Raw genomic sequence first — 12925 nt, forward strand, 5'->3', positions numbered from 1 at the left:
ATAACATAAAAACAACCTGATTCAATTCACCAAACTCATGATCCGAGTCATCAGACTGAAATAACCTTATAGAAAAAAAAATAACTTAATTTAATTCAGGTTAACCTAATGAAAAACAAATCAAACACAAATCATGAAGTTTAATTCTCAATTAAACATAATATTAATTGATGAAATTGGGGGGAAGGTCAATTAAAAAAAGAGAAAGAATAGGTCAATTAGGTTAAATTTAGATTATGAAGTTCAATTCACAACCGATCCAATGTTGAATGATAATAAGACCAATATAAGCTCTCAAAAAGAAAACAAAAAAAAACGACATGATTTAACAAAGATTAAAATACCAGAACTCGTGACCTTGATCTTAAGACTAAAACATTCTCATTAAAAAAAAATAGATTATGAAGCTCAATTCCCAACCAATTCAATGTTGAATGATAAAATTGAAAAAAAAAATCAATTAAATAAAAGATAAAAAAATAACTCGAGTTAATCCGTTAAACATTATTCTCGTATCATGAGATCAGGATAATCTAATGAAAAGTAAAAAAAAAATCATGAAGTTTAATTCTCAATCAAATCAATATTAAATGATGAAATTAAAAGAAAAAATCAAATTAAGAAAAAGAAAAAAAATCTGAGTCAACTAGGTTAACTTTCCAAATCAGGTTAGCCCGTCAAACTTGGGATCCATGTCATAAGAGTGTGATAAATAAATAGAAAAAAATTAATATTAAAAAATAAAATTAAACAAAAAAATATTAATTGAAAAGAAAAAAAAGCAAAAAAATAAAAGCACTATTCCAATAAATAGTGTTTTGTGAGGAGGGTTACAGTAAAACTCATTTATAAGATCAGGATAATCTAACAAAAAGTAAACAAAATAAATCATGAAATTTAATTTTTAATCAAATCAATATTAAAGGATGAATTTAGAAGAAAAAAACTAATTAAAAAAAAGGAAAAAAAAATCTGAGTCAACTAAGTTAACCTGTCAAAACAGGTTAACCTATCACACGTAGGATCCGTGTTATGAGAGTGTGATAACAAAATAGAAAAAAATAATAATATTAAAGAATGAAATTAAAAAAAAATAATTGAAAAGAAAAAAACAAAGCACTATTCCAATGAATAGTGCTTTGTGAGGAGCGGTACAGTAAAACCCCCTCATAAGATCAGGATAATCTAATGAAAAATAAATAAAATAAATCATGAAATTTAATTCTCAATCAAATCAATATTAAATGATGAAATTGTATGGAAAAAATTAATTAAGAAAAAGAAAAAAAAATATGAGTCAATTGGGTTAACCCTTCAAATCAGGTTAACTCATCAAACCTTGGATTCATGTAATGAGAGTGTGATAACTAAATAGAAAAAAAAATTAATATTAAAGAATGAAATTAAACAAAAAAAATATTAATTGAAAAGAAAAGGCAAAGCAAAAAAAGAAACAAAGAAAAAAAAAACAAAGCAAAGCACCATTCCAATGAATAGTGCTTTTTTAGGAGGGGTACAATAAAATCCCCTCATGAAATCAAGATAATCTAATGAAAAGTAAATAAAATAAATCATGAAATTTAATTTTCAATCAAATCAATATTAAATGATGAAATTTAAAAGAAAAAAATAATTAAGAAAAAGAAAAAATTTGAGTCAACTAGGTTAACCCATCAAATCTAAAATCTATGTCATAAAAGTGTGATAACCAAATAGAAAAAAAAATAATATTCAAGAACTAATCTTGATATTTGAGTATTTTCAGCCTAATCTTGATATTTGAGAGTATTATCTACTCATAGATACACTTAACAAGTTCAAGTTTTTTAATTCCATGAGAGTTGGTAGGGACACAATGCTAGCACCATAAATTTCATATGTGATGGTTGAAGATGATGAAAAATTGTCAAACCCATCACTTTTTAGTTCAGAGATGAAGGAGCACATCTAAGTCCATGTTATTGGATTTTATTTAGTGTTTATTATTACTCTTAATCTCTATTATTTTATTGGACATTTTTAGAAGACTATAAGCCCAATTGTTGATTATGATTGGGATTTTTCTATTTATGTATAAATTTCACATTATGGATAGTTTTTGATGAATTCAGTAAAGTCTTTTTTTTTTCTCTTCCTCCATTTCCCTTCCCTTCTTTTATTCATTTTCTTCTTTTTCCTTTTCTTTTCTCTTTAAATCTCTGTTGGCTCGCATCAAAATAATTTTAAGGGCGCAACCCATATCATTTTAGTGTATTTAGAAGAATTTAATATATTTTATCTTCATACTGACTCTATGATTTAAACCTAATAAATCAATAAATTAAGCAAGTTTCCTTAACTAGTAGATCAACCTCTTAGGATTAAGTAATTAATTAAATAATATAAAAACAAAAATAACGTAATGGAATGAGTTAACACATTTCATTTCTTTATATAGTTAGTAACGAGATGCATGCCCGCGCTTGCTACGAGCTTATAAAACAAATATATTTAATAGTGTTATAATTGTGAACCAGCGTTAGATAAGTAATAAAAACTAAAGGTATGATAGAGCCAATATTTCATGACGGTAAAAAAAGTTGTGTTGGTGATCAAAACTTAGAGACTGAACAAAATGATTTGTAGCAATCCACAGTGTTTTGGGAGGAAAGATACAGTGTTTTCGTCACATGATTTAGCTTTTCTGTTAATAAAAAGCAAAAAAAATTACAAAGCTAAATTCTCTACCAACTTAATATTAAAAAAACCAACAAAGATAATTTTGGAAGGAAAAAACCTACGAGGAAAAACATTGTAGCAATTAATAATGTTTTGTAAGGAAAACTACAGTGCTTTCCCCATTAAAATAAAATAAAAAAACCATTTAGAGAAATACTGTAGCAATCCATAGTGTTTTGTGAGAAAAATTACAACGCTTTCCCCATATGATTTAGCTTTATTGTAATTATAATTCTTAACCAATTTAATATTAAAAAAATGGACAAAAATAATTTTGGAAAAAATAAAAAAAAAATCATATGGAAAAACACTGCAATAATTCACAATGTTTTAAAGAAAAAAAATTAGAAAGCTAAATTTTAAATCAGCTCAATATTAAAAAAATCAAATCGACAGAGACAATTTTAGGAAAAAAATATTAAAAAAACATAAAAAAGGGGGGGAAATCCATGTTGGAAACACTGTAGCAATTCATAGTGTTTTGTGATGAAAGCTACAGTGCTTCCCTATATGATTTAACCTTATTTGTAATGACTTATAATTGTAATTTTCAACAATATTTTGTGAGGAAAGCTACAGAGCTTTCTCCACATGATTAAGTTTTATTACAAAGTTAAATTCTAACCAACTCCATATTAAAAAAAATCGACGAAGATAATTTTGGAAAAAAATATTACAAAAAAAAAAACACAAAAGAAACTGGAAAAAAAACCTTGTAAGAAAAACTGTATCAATCCATAGTGTTTTATGAGAAAAAACTTGTATTTACTTGTAATTGTAATTCTTAACCAGCTTAATATTTAAAAAATAAAATTGACAAAGATAATTTTAGAAAAAAAAACATAACAAAACAAAAAAAATAAATTTGAAAACATTGTCCAACTCTTAAACAAATCTCAAAAGTTTTTATATATAAAAAATAAATTATAAAAGACAAAATGAAGTATTATCTTATGCGGCAGTATCAAAATTAGTGCAATAAGCTCATATATTCTAATAAAAAATAACAAATTATTAAAAATGAAAAAAAGAAATACTATTTTACATACCAACACTAGAATTTGTTCCCAATCGAATTTTTTAATCTTTTTTAAATTACAATTTATTCTTTATATCATTTTGTTTTTATAATTAGATCTCTATATAATTACTTTTAATTATATAATGGTTTATTACATAGTAGAATAAAATAATTAAAAAAAAACATATTATTATAAGTGTTAACACCAAAATAAATCTAGAAAAACATTTTTCAACTCTTAATCAAATCTTAAGTGTCTTTGTAAGAAAATAATAAATTATAAGAAAATAAAATATTATCTTATTAGGTAGTACCAAAATGAATGTAAAAAATTCATTCAATTGATAAACAAGTCTCACTATTATAAAAAAAACAATAAATTATCAGAAATGAAACAAAAAAATAAGAAAAACTACCTTACATTGCAACATTGAAATAAGATTAGGTTGGAGTGAATTATAAGCGACTAGTTAGGTTTTTAAGGTGGTTAGATATGTAATCCTTTGTAGGGCTGTGAATATGATAAAGAAGAGTTTAACTAGTAAAACAAGTGAGAGTAATAGGAGTTAGGTTGGAGTTGTGAGTGAGAATCCTCCCCTCCAAATTAGTCTTATCAAGCTAAATGATAATAATCATCTAGATTGGTTTTTATCTTGTTTATTGTTTATTAAGGAACATGAATTATATGAGGATATAATATGAGAAAATAAAAGACCAGCAACTAATAACTCATTTTTTCAATCAATGGGAGTCAGAAAATTCTCCAATAATATTGTAACTCATCAACTCAATACAATTGCTTATGAATTTTTTTTTTATTGGATTTTACTTCAAATCTAGAATGTTACAACCAAACATATTAATAATTGAGAAATGATGCACATGTTTACAAGCTATAAAAAAGGTTTATGAAACCAAGCAAGATGGTATATTTGTGGCTCAATACTTTGCTGAACTAAGTAGTTCATGGCAGGAGCTAGACTTCTACCAAGATTTCCAGGTTGATTGTCCGTGATGTGATAAATTTTAAAAAATAATTGATAAAGAACATGTTTATAACTTTCTAGAATTGAAAATGACCGTATTAGAGTTCAAGTTCTAAGGAGAAAGTCTTTCCCTTGAGACATATATATTATCATGTTCAGCAAGAGAAAAGTAGGAGAAATGAAATATTTCACGTTATTACCCACACGAGGTTAGTTATGATAGGTAACTCTAATAAAAAAAAAACTTTAGAGAAGGATTTACACCTTTAAGTGAACCAAGGTAAGAAGACAAAGAACAACTTAAGTGTACTTATTTTGGATGAATTAAACATACTATAAAGACATGTTAGGAGCTACACGGATGTCCTTCAAAAAGATGAGGTGGGAAAAGAATATGTTTTTCTAGATCACAAGCTTATATATCAGAGATAACTAAGAATTTATTTATTGATAGTCAATTAAACACTTTACTTAATTCAAAGAAGTGGTTCATACACTTAGATATCTAATGGCCAAGCTTGATTCTCCCTTTTCATCCAACTTTGCAAATGCAAGTGATAGCTTTTAATTATTTCACCATTTTTTTGATTTTTAGGTTATAGATTTAGGAGACAATGATCATATGACTTAGTCTTTCAAAAATATTTCATATTATAATCCTTTTATAGGTAAAGATAAAGTCCATAGAGCTAATGATTCTATAACCTCCATTTCTAATAAAGGTTCAATCCAATTTCTTTCTATTTTATCTTTAACTTCAGTTCTTCATGTTCCCAAGTTCTCTTTTAATCTTCTATCTATTAGTAAAATAACTAAAGATTTATAATATAAAGTCTCATTATATTCCATATATTGTGTGTCCAATGACTTAAAGATGAAGAAGGTGATTGGCTATGGTATAGTGAAAAATAACTTACATTTATTAGAAGTTGGTTTAGGAAACACATGTGGGATCAAACATAGGTTAGTGACCATTTCTAAAGATGTTAATCAATAATTACTTCAGTGGCATAATCGACTTAGGCATCCATCTTTTATAGCTCTAAGAAAGTTTTTTCTAGCACTATCTAAGCAATGTACTGCAAAAACCTTATCTTGTGATGCTTATGAATTCACTAAGCATACATGTTCTAGTTGTTCCTCAATTAATAATAAAAGTAGTGAGTCTTTTATGGTGATTCATTTAGATGTTTTGGTTCCTACTCAAGTTGTTTCCTTATTTTGTTTTTAGGTGGTTTGTTACTTTTATTTATTATTATAGTCATAATACTTGGGTTTACTTGGTGTATATTTGGTTTATAATGCTTTGTTGCATAATACAAGGAATCCTTAAAGGTATTGTGAACTTATGTTAGCCTTTAGCTTACTAATTTTACAAGGATCTCATATTAAACAAGAAAAATTAATTGGTCAGAAATTAATTTTTATTTTAAAAGGGATCAAACTTTTATTCAGCAATGAATCTTCAATAATTATTTTTCTTAGGTATTTTTCGTTATCATATGTGGCAAAAGGTAAGAAATAATCTTATACTATTTTTTTTTTATTAATTTAAACCTAATTTTAACTAGTTTGAGCTTTATTTAATTTGAGTGTATGTTTGATCCATTAGTTTTAGGGTTTACATATAAATACTCTTATGTAAGGATTTTTATGAAGTTGATGAATTTTTATCTAAGATTGGTGCATATTGTGTACCTTTTTTTCTCTTTGTGTGATTGAGTGATTCTTATACTAAGTTCTTGATTGAACTTGCAAACTTTTCGAAGGATTGATCAACTTCGTTGTAATTTATACTTTTCGTTTGCATCTCGATATAGGCATATGGTGGGGGTGATCAATTACATATAACATTGGTTTTCTGAGGCAAGGTTCCTCTTAGGTCAAGTTGCAAACTTTCTTTAAACCTTATATTAGCAATCTAAGGGACTATTCAACATCAATTTGGTATCAGAGCTCGACTATTTTTAGGTTATATCTCTTTAATTTTCATTGTTACAAGTAATTCTTTAGATCTTGCTATATATACGATTTGTTTCTTGTTTTTCTTGGTTTCTTTCTCTCTAGGGTTTTGACAATTACAAAAAATATTGAATCTTGATTAATCTTTATATTGTTTTGGTGGAATCTTGATTAAAAAAAAAAGGAAAAGAGAATTGGTTTTTTATATGAAAAAAAAATTCTTGAAGTTATTGGAAAAAAAATTCCATACAAACAACAAATTGTTTTCATCTTTGGATTTGAGAAATTTGGCATTTATTAAAAAAAGAGAAGAATCGAAATCATAAATCTTGAAAGGATTCATGGAGAAGCAATTTGAAGATTTTGGATCTTGCATGAACTAGGGTTTAGACTAAACTTGTTTTAGAAATTCTTGGTGATTTTGATTGGTTTCTTGCAAATCTAGGTAGAATAGAATTATCTTACATCAATTTCTTGATTTCTTGCCTTATTATCTTTATTCTCTTGAATTTCATAGTTTTCGTTGTTTCTTAATAACAATTCTTGCTTTTATTTTTTGTCTTCATTTTCATCATTATATTGCATAAATTTCATTACTACTCATAAGTTTGTCCTTAAGTTTTGTTTTGAATGTTTGAATAATTCTTGATTCTTGAGTCTTTAAATATAAAATAAATCATTATGTAGTTTGATTAATTGTTTGATAAGTTGTTAAGTTATTTTTAAGAACCAAAGTACGATAATAGAGTGGTAAAAAGCATAACGGGTCTATTAGAGTGAAAAGCCTAATAAATTATGTGAAACACAAGAGAAGTGAATTTTGTTGTAAGAGTAAACACATGAGATTTATGTGAGGAAATTTTTTTTTATTTATTTGCTACTAACCATTATTTTGGGTATAAACAATGTCTTCAAAAAGTGTTAAACAAAAAAATACGAGAACTATAGAGGAAAGGAATGATAGAATGAAAGCTATGATGGAGGTGTTAATGAGTAAGTTTAATTAGATGATAAGTAGACAAAGAGTTCCTAATCATAAGGAAAAAAAAAGTTGAAATGCCTACCATTAAGGCTACAATGAATTATGAGAGTGTGGATAATAATTCTAAAAATAAAGAAAAGATTTTTTCAAAGGTTGATGAACAGAAAGTTGTTATGAAATTAGTAAATAAAACAAATAAAGAACATCTTTCATACCAAATGTCACATTAGTAGAAAAAGTGTGTAATATGATTATTGATAATGAAAATTGTGCTAATGTTACTAGTAATATATTTGTAAGAAATTGAATTTAAACACCATTAAGCATGATAAACCTTACGAGCTTTGATGATTGAATAAATATGGTGAAGTTATGGTGACTAAACAAGTTTTGATTCCCAAATTAAAACATATCATTCTTTCTTGTCTGTATAAATTAGCAGGCCTACCATATATTGTTGGAAAGGTATAGATTTCTAGTGTCTAACACAGTTAAAATCACATCCAAACTCCTCTTTTATCTTCAAATATGATCCAAAAAAAAGTAGACGAAGGTCCAAACTAGAAAATCAGAAAAGTTTAGCAAGGATCCTTTTGAATCGACTTCATTTTAGGCCTTAAAATAGACCTAATGGACACTCCTAGTGTACCCTTTGATGTTGTAGCCAGGATCGCCTACAAATCAGGGGGAGAGAGAGAGGAAGAAGATGAAAGTTTAGCAAAAGTAAAGAAATATAGGACTGATAATGAACTAAAAGGAGAGAAAGAAATAGTTTAGGAATATGATTGGGAAACCAGAAAAGGACAAAAAAAAAGGCCTGACAGGTTTACATTTACAAAAAGAAAAAAAAAAAGCTAGTGAATCTACTTCACCAATCCAAAAACCATCTTTGGATTCAACTTTATAACATACTCCTGATAGTAAGTTTCCTAACTCTTCCACTAAAAATGTTATTTCTTCTATTGATGATTTATCTATAGCTCTTAAAAAAAAGCTCAAAGTTTAACCAAACATATTTTATCTAATTTTATGTCATATGATAACTTATCATCTTTATATAGAGCTTTTGTATCCTCATCATCTTCTATGTCTATTCCTACGAATTGGATGGAAGCTGTTGAAAATACTAAGTGGAAAGAAGTTGTGGTACATGAAATAAGAGCATTATAGGAAAATAACACGTGGGAGATCATTACTCTTTCTACTAGGAAGATAATGGTAGGTTACAAATGGATTTTTTTTCTTTAAGCAGAAGTTAGATGAAATTATTAATTGGTACAAGACAAGGCTAGTTACTTAGGGATATACCCAAACTTATAAGATTGACTATCAGGAAATGTTTGCTTTTGTTTAAAAATAAACTCAATCAGGGTATTGATATTTATTATAAGAAACCTATAATGCAATTTACAACAATTAAATATAAAAAAATTCTATATGGGACTTAAAGGAAAAAATGTAAATGGAAATTCCTTTAAGTTTTTCTTGTGAGAAAACAAAAGGCAAGATGTGCTCCGTGATTTAGCAAGGAAGTTGTCAAGTTTAAGGTACAAAAAAGAAGAAGCAATAAATATCACATTATGTTTATCAAACATTACTATGGTAAGACTATAATTTTTATTATATATATTGATGATATTATGGTGATAAAAAATGATTATGAGGAGGTTCATATATTGAAGATGTATCTTATTAAAGAATTAAAAATCAAAGACCTTAAGATTTTGTGTTACTTTCTAGGAATTAAAGTTGCATAATCAAGTAAAGATATCTTTATTTTTTAGAGAAGTATATTCTTGATCTACTAGTTGAAACAAAGATGTTGGGTTGTAGGTCAATTAGTGAATCATCATTTTGCTAATTGTGAAGGTGGGGTAGTTGAAAAAGGGAGATGCTAAATGCTGGTTGATAAGTTGATCTATGTATCACATCCTTGACCTAATATAACTTATTTAGTTAGTGTTATCAATTAATTTATCTAGGCATAACTTTTAATTGTCTCTCTTAGGTTTTGAACTATTCTAGCTAAATCAACAAATATAATTTATAATTTTACCACTTAGAAGTGTCTATGAAAATAAGTCAAGTGTAGTTTATCAACCCATTCTAGGCATAAATAATTGTAAGTTGGTCTTGTTATTCATCATATTCTTAGCCTTATCTATATTAAGTATTAGGTTGGTTCTACTTTATATATCCCTCTCATATATTATTGATTGATAACAAGGCATCATTATGCAATATTGATTGTGGTTCCTTTATTGTAAAACAACATGTGGAGCATAAAATTTTCGAGTGGTAAGATATGTTATAGGATAAAAATTATATGGGCCCAAGTATTAGGTTGGTTTATGTCTATTGTTGTGCTTGATATACCAAGAGATACCCTTGTATAAGAGGCATACTCATTCCAAACACCCCCTACCAGAGTGTTTGTTATCATAGAATTCCTAGGATTTTCTCTCAAATATGTATGTTCATGTGTTACCATGCCTATTCTAATATAGCTCAGCCTATATTTGATTCAACTAATTAGATATGACCTGCATGGTTTGGTTGACCACCATTATATTGTTATGGTAAGTCATGTTAGATGATTTTTTTTTATCTATATCTAGATAACTCTCATATTGGAACTATAGATATTTAAATACTAATAATAAGATGTCTCTTCAGGAGCAATCATGACTTGTTGGATGAAATTTCTCATAGCTAGTTATGATTGTTGTACAATTCCATTTGATCCATGTAATGGATACATGTATGGTTGTGTATGAGGCATTGATACCCTAACACACATGTCTGTGGTTAATGGTAATGATACAATTAGAACTGATAGGAACATAAGGAATAGTATGGGGAAATAAAGGTGTGTACAAATATAGTTCTTTATTATCTTGGTGAGATAAACGATGAAGACCTATTTAAGCACATTAGCCATTAGTTGATCCATCATAATCTAGGGAGATGGTGGATTTTTAAGCTCTTTAGGCTAAAAAACTAGCATCTCTCCATTACTTGTACTGACTATTTATCTAGTACAACAAGAATGAATTTACCTATATTTTTTTTAGAGACATATTGTAATGGCTTTTAAAACAAATGTTGTCTTTTTGTTCCACCAAACATGTCAATCTATATGTTGCCAACTATATCTTTTTAGAATTGAATCTATAATGAGTTGACTACCACCTCTAATTAAATAAAGTAGGAACTTCAAACATTGGACCTCAATAATAATAATATGTTATAAAACCATCACTGTTTAAACAAAACACATGAGTTCTAAAAGAAAAGGGTTTGTAGGAAACTTATATGCAAAAAATAAATAAAGTTGTAAAGAAGATAAATGAAACAAACCTTTTAGGGGAACATAAGAAATAAATAAATTAATGAAATTAAATATGTGAGTTTGACCATCACTTACAATAGTATCTAACCTTATTTATATTGTTACATAGTTTAATCCTAATTACATAAGTAATTCTAATCCTATACAAATATTGATATAAGATAAAAAAAAAAGGTTTATTGAATCCTATTACAAGTTTAATTCCTCTTTTATTAATATAAACGTGAATCCTAATCTAAACTCTAACTTCTCATAAGTTATTTTGCTGAGGACTCCCGTTATGAATATAACTATATCTCTTGTTTGGCACTAATTCAAACCATGTTGGCTGACCGCTTCTTTATAATCATTTTGTCTACTACTCTTTCAACACTCTAAGTTGATCAACTCCTTTCTAACTTGATAGATTCTTTTGATTTATGATCAATTTCATCTCTTTTCGCTTGCTTTGTGGTCAACAATTACTACTTTCTATTTTTGACACATGTATATTTATTTTAGGTATAAACACCATCAAAATTACTGATCTTGGTGTCAGAAGAGTTTGCCTTGATTATAGGAGTTTAATCAATATTGTTTGATCCTTTAATATGTGAAAAAAGTAAATCATGCTCCGAGAAATTTGTTATGATTTGATTTGATCTTGAGTTTTTATCAGATTGTTTTGTGGTCAAGAATAAAATTATTGAGGTTCGTATAATTTTTTTGGTGAAAACAAATTGAAATATAGGTTTTAATAGTAAAAAACTTGAAAATTATTACAGTAGACAATATATCATTCAATTATTTTACAAGAAACTTGTCAAGTATGGAACTTAGCCTACCAAGACCAAATATTTTAAGGATATTTAAGCAATTTAATTATGCATCTAAAATGTTAAAAAATAATGATGGCTTTTCAAAGTTAATTGGAGTTTATGTACGCTTGATCGGCAATACCATGGGCCAATTTTCATAATTATATTTAATTTATGGTGAATAAAATAAATATTTGTAAGAGTTTGAAGGATATAAATTCTAGAAGACAATGTATTTCTTAAATTAAAATTTTCTTTTCTTATTTATACATTTTTTTCATACAAATTGTTTTTTTATTAATATGGTTTTTTAATGAGAATCTAAGGTAATTAAAATATAATTATGAGTGGAATTATAATTTTGCCTTTGGAAGAAAAAATTAAAAGCCTTGGGGTTGTGGGTATTTTCATCTTTTCTCATAGTTCATTAATCATTAAAACATGCATCATTTTAAATTTTCTAAAATAGTAAATTGATTGGATTGCCTTTCAAGTAAAAATATTTTAGAATTGGTGACCAATAATGTTGTTTTTTCATTAAAAAAATAGTTAAAAGATATTTTTACCATTAAAAGCAGAAAAAAATAAGGACATACACCCAATGGTATGTTTGTCCTTTTCATAAAAGTGTTTTGTTAATTCCAAATCCATTAAGCGCACATCACTCTTTTTTTAACACGATTAATTAAATTTTAAATCCAAAAAGCTATAGGTGTGGGTTGTCCACGTGTTAATAGGTTCGGGGGGTCTATGCCATTTAAATGGTACGTGCGACCTTTTCCAATGGCCAAACTTGTCATTATATCGTATCGTTGAAAGCTTCGCCGTACTCTTTTTCTCATGGAGAGACATGTGTCGACGACGAATGAACGATTTGTTGGTGATGGTTGTTTTGTTTTTTTTGTTTTTTCTCTCCTCCTTTAAAAAGTGCACATTGATCCTTTTTGTAGTTTTAATTTCAGTCCTTAATCTTTTGGTTTCTAATTTTTTTTCTTCATCATTTTATTAAAATTTTATTTGTATTGAATTTAGTCATTCAATTACAATTTGTTATATATTATTTTTTCAATTTAATCCTTATTTTTTTTCCTTGACCCTTTTGTTAAA

The sequence above is a fragment of the Populus nigra genome, chromosome 1 (genome assembly GCF_951802175.1).
Source record: "Populus nigra chromosome 1, ddPopNigr1.1, whole genome shotgun sequence".
NCBI lineage: Eukaryota > Viridiplantae > Streptophyta > Magnoliopsida > Malpighiales > Salicaceae > Populus > Populus nigra.